The sequence below is a fragment of the Amborella trichopoda genome, chromosome 10 (genome assembly GCF_054954075.1).
Source record: "Amborella trichopoda isolate Santa Cruz 75 chromosome 10, AtrichopodaSantaCruz75HAP2 v2.0, whole genome shotgun sequence".
In the NCBI taxonomy this organism is placed as follows: Eukaryota; Viridiplantae; Streptophyta; class Magnoliopsida; order Amborellales; family Amborellaceae; genus Amborella; species Amborella trichopoda.
This window is the reverse complement of record NC_142345.1, coordinates 27,993,733-27,999,137: the sequence shown is the minus strand read 5'-3', so window position 1 is coordinate 27,999,137 and position 5,405 is coordinate 27,993,733.

The window sequence follows — 5,405 nt, the reverse complement described above, 5'->3', positions numbered from 1 at the left end:
CAATCCCGCGCCATCAGATGATGGTGACACGGTGTGGGGTGTAATAAGCCCGATTGAGGTAATCTCTGGCATTCTCTTTTGATTCTTGCATATTTAATTCTATAGTCTTTATATTCTCAAGCACAAGATTTGTGGTTATTTTTTTGGGTTAAAGAAAATTGGTTTTAATGGCATAAAAGTTATTAAGATCCTGGATTGATAAATTTTTATTTTATTTGAAGCAAGAGTTATTGTAATAAAACTACTTGCACGTGATTTTTGCCAAAAAAACAAAAGAAGAGGGATGAGAAAAAAAAAAAAAAAATCCCCAGTATCGATCACACTGGTCGAATTTTCAATTATTAGATTGAAATAAAAAATACTGCAGTGTCAAGGCAAAAGTTACCGTAACAAAAAATTATGAGTCATTTTTTTTAATGAAAGTAGAGCTCTCTTACCCCGTGCAAACCTCAACTCGTGATCCTACAACTCCGCGAAACCTCATAAACCTCAAATCTTCTCTCTATGAAACAGAACATTTTCATTTTCTCCCTCTAAAACAATAAGAGGAGCTCAAGCCCCATCCATGGCAACCTTAGGCAGCGTTTTTCTAAAGCCAAGACCCTTTCTCTCTCTACAAAATCCGAGCCTTTTCTCTTATACCACACCCTTGGGAAACCCCTTCTTTTTATGAATATAGAGAAGCTTGGGAATTTTTTATTGTTACGAGTGATATAGGAAAACCTTTTGGATCGACAAGAGAGGGTAGAATGCGACTTTGCTTTTAGTATGTTAACTCCATCCAAACCGTCCAGCATAATAATAATAAAAAGTTGGCAATGTTTCTTAATTAAGGATGAGTAAGCTTACGATTCTTTTCGATACGAAGGTTATTTTATTTGACATCCAAACTAGCCGTTAGCCTCTTACCATTATGACTTTCTGTTTCGTATTCTTTTCTTCCTTTGTTTCTTTTGCCTTTTTTCCTTTCTTTTTTATTTTCCTCTGGAAAACTTTCATTACCTTAACAAATTATCACACTTACAAAAAATATATATATAATGAAACAGATCAAACTAGCCTTAGAGTATGCTTGTTTATCGGAAGTCGAGGCTTCCACCAGTGTTGGACTTCCTACGTTTGATAGTAAGAAGTGCAACATTAATTTGGAAGCCACGGCTTCCAAGTCCATGTTTGAAAGAGTTTGATTTGGACTAAGCGTCGCTTTTACGCTAACCCCTGGAAGCCACATCTTTTAAACTACATTAGAAGGTGGAGTAGGAAACAACCGTCCCCTTAAGATGGTATATTCTCCGAAAATTAAGATCAAATTATATTTAAAAAATAATATTGTCAAGCCTGCATTCTACAATATGCGGGTTGACCGCATGAAAACCGTGTCCATATGTAAATGTAAATAAGAACTATACCAAAGTTTGAATAGATGAATATATAGACATACACATATATATGTAGACACCAATATATTGTGCGAACATGTCATGTCTAGATGTCATTTTTTTCCGTAGATGTTTCGTATTCTCGCATTTGTGTCAAGGATAGAGACTCAAGGACGTAGTTTCTATAAGGTCTTGGCCTTAAAGGACAAAAAGTAAAGCCCCACCTCATAACTTCATTCGGAAAAATTCATCAGCCATAGGAAATTCTTGTAATGGCTTTAAAATCTTTTCTCATTGCCGATTATGAAATTTGTGGCTCAAAAATGGTAATAATATTTCAGATCCATGAGCAATTGAAAATAGATGGTCATTACAAAATATAATATTTTGAGGGTTTAAAATCTTTATTTTTATCACATCTATAATGGTCAAAATTGAGATGATGAATTTGAAGGTTACCCGACACCATGAGAATGAGATGCGACTTTACTTATTCTCATAAGACCTAGGCCTTATTTTAACATTTTGTGTCTTTAAAATGTAATGCACTTATTTGACGAAGGGAAGCTGTCCTTAAGATCTTATTTTTTTTGGGGTATTTGGAAAATGTCTTTTGTGTTTGAAGTTTCATTCTCATGTGTTTTATTTTAGCTTTTAAATTGTTTTCCCAAATGCCTTGGGTTGGAAAATGGAATTTTGACTTTTTTTTCTTTTCCCCTCATTTTTGCGTACCCAAAAATTTTGTTAAAAAATGGGTTGGAATATGGAGTTTCAATCCGGTCTTAAAAGGTTTTTTTTTTAAAAAAAAATAAATAATTATTTAAGTCGGATCTCTAACTTCTAACTCCATTTCTCACATTATTTTTTGAAAAAAAAAAAAAAAATCTCTTCCACATGATTTGGACAGGTAGCAAGAAGCATCTTTATAATAGGGGTGCGGTTTGTATAGAGCCTAGGCTCTAATCAGTCAAATTAGAGCCTACCTTCAAAAAGTGTCGAGAAATGTGATTTTAATATTGAAAATCTTTGTAATTTCCTTAAAATATATTTTTATATTTATTTATAAAGTTTAAAGCTTCAAAAATGGTATAGATTGATTGATCTACGAAAACTTGAAAACCTTAAAAATTGACTGTCCAAAAACATGTTACAAAATACACTATTTTCAAAACTTGAAAACCATTTTTTTTTCATTTCCATGCATCTTGATGTCGAGATGATCGATTTGAAGATATTTCGGCATCAAAACAACCTCTTCTAATAAAATTTTTGAGGTAGGCTCAAATTTGATTGTGTACAGCCCCGGTTCTATATAAACTTTTCCCTTATAATAGTCCAGATTCTCATGGCCATATCCAATTGCTAAGTGTTAATTTCAACATTTTATTTATTTTTTATTTAAATAAAATATTTTCTAAATTTAGGATGTAGGTTCATTTTCATAAAAATAATTAAAAAAATATTTAAATAAAAATAACTGAAATACCTCTAAATCTATTTTGACTGAAATTTTTATTTAAAATATTTTATTACTATTTTTATTCAATTATACCTATAAAAAATTAAAGTAAAACTTAAATTTCATGTTAATGTCATTTTTAAATTAAAAATTAAAATTATAAAATGAAATTCATTTTTGACCGTTGCATAAGGCCGGTTCAATATGAACCATTAAAAAATAAAGTTCATTTAAGTGGCCACAACTAGTGGATGCAGTACTATAATTTGAAAAAACAAGGACCGGGTTTCTATGCAGCCAAACCTGCATATGTAGAAATACGGGCCTCTTAAAAAATCTATTTTTGAGATGGATTTTAAGACTTAATTTTTAAGGACATGTAATCTCTAACATGGAGATCATGAATATGAAAAAATAAATGAATTTTAAAAATTAGAAATGACAATTCTAATAAGAAAACATTTGGACCGTTTGTTTCCATTGTTTTTAGATAGAACACCTACTTGCATCCCTCTTTAAGATGTAGAAAATTGTTTTATGAGGGTTGGACCGCATGACTAAATATGCGGTCCAAAAATTGTAAAGCATCCGTCTTAAAGATGTATGCAAGTAGGTGTTTCATCTAAAAACAGTAGAAGCTAACGGTCCAGATGTAAAAAAGCATCCATCTTAAAGATAGATGCAAATAAGTGGTCCATCTAAAAACAATTGTAACTCACAGTCCATCTGAAAACAATTCATGATCTTCATGTTAAAGATTATATATTTTCTAAAAATCTGGATCAAATTATATTTAAAAAACATATTTATTACTAAGCCTGCATTTCTATATTTATTTAAAAAATATGGAAATGCAAGCTTACGGTATACCTCGGACTTTTCAATAGCAATACTACAAAATATTATAAACAAATAAGCACAAAAGTTTACTCCATAAGTGAAAATCTTTAATCAAAATGTCGTGAAAAAATCTTCCACAAACTAAGCTATCTCCTTTTTTCCCTCTCTCTAAATCGGATTCAGCCGAGCCCAGTCAGTTCATAAAAAAAAATTTAAAAATAAAAAACTCCCAAAAATAATAAATATGGGATTGTTATATAAGATTTTTATATAAAATTTAAATGTTATTGGCAAAGATTGATGATTTTCTCTACATTATAAGAACAAAATATACAAAAATTCAGTTTCTAAAATGACATCAGAGCAAAGTTCACGATTTGGTATTTCGTAAAATTGGGACCTTCATTGTTTTAAAAACAGGGTCCTTAATTGTTTTGGCCTTTTACAAACAACACGCTTTGGTAAAAGTGTCCACGGATTGACAAGCAATAGAGGCATTGATTCCTACTATTTAAGTGCAAATGTTGTGCTCTTGCAAAAACCTACTTTACTATTTACTCCCTCTGGCCAAAGCTTTGCTTGGGCAGATTTTGGATATGAAATTTGGGCAATAAAAAAATATAATTTATGCCAAAAAAAGATTATACTAGCCGACAAGCTTATCTATTGTTTAACTCACCACAGAAGTGCGAATGCAAACTATTTATTTGGTGGACATTAAATTTAGGGCTTTAAGAACTCAAGATCAATTTTAAATTTTATTTATTTTTGAATAAAAAATGCATAAAATTTTACCCCAAAAAATTCCCACTCTAACTGTACAATTTGAAGGTTGATTTGCATTGTAGCTAAAAAAAAAAGCACATTGGCTTAGTGATCTTTTCCCTAAGCCTATAATCATATTTTTCCTCATGAAGAATATTCGCATTCTTAGGGCACAATGGAAATAACACCTACATGATCTTCCTCAAGGCTAGCAAATTTTGATTAGTGCCATAAGTTTCCATGATAAACAAGAACACCTTTGCTAATGATATGGGATTCGAATAATGTTTCAAAACCAGGAGATTATTATGTATGGATCTGCCCCCCATTGGACTAATTCGGAATCCCCCTGCCCCAGAAAAGAAAAAAAAAAAAAAAACCTAATAAGGAAAAAAGAAAAAAAAAGGAGCAAAAATGTTGCATAAATCTATGTTTTCTATGTTTCTTTGATGAATTAGATATTAATAAAAAGTAATAAAGATGGGAACATGGTGTTTCAAAGCAATTAGGGCCAGTTTTTTATTTCGATAGGGAGCTAAAAAAGTAAATAACCCTCTAAACTCTATTCGATTAGTTATTCTCAATCTGAGTCGACAACTTCTAAAACTATCAGCTTGAACAACCAGGTGAGCATTCTTTTTGTTTTCATGTAACAAGCTGAACATCAAACATTGAAAGTTAGAGGGGATTACTTGATTTTCAAAATTCTTAGCTTCATTTATAAAAAGAGTGGTAGATGGCCAAATTCAAGGTCCATGGTCAATTCATAGAAGAACCAAATGCATTCGAATTTGTGGTCAAGGAAGAGTATTTAGGAACTATATTGTGTTTGGTTTTTTTAAAATTAACTACAAAAGAAAAGTAATATGTAGCAAAAATTTACCCGAATAATTTTACACATTGTGGTGAAAATTTTGCTAAATTGTATGCCTTTTTCTTGTTCTTAATGCCTACTCTCAATA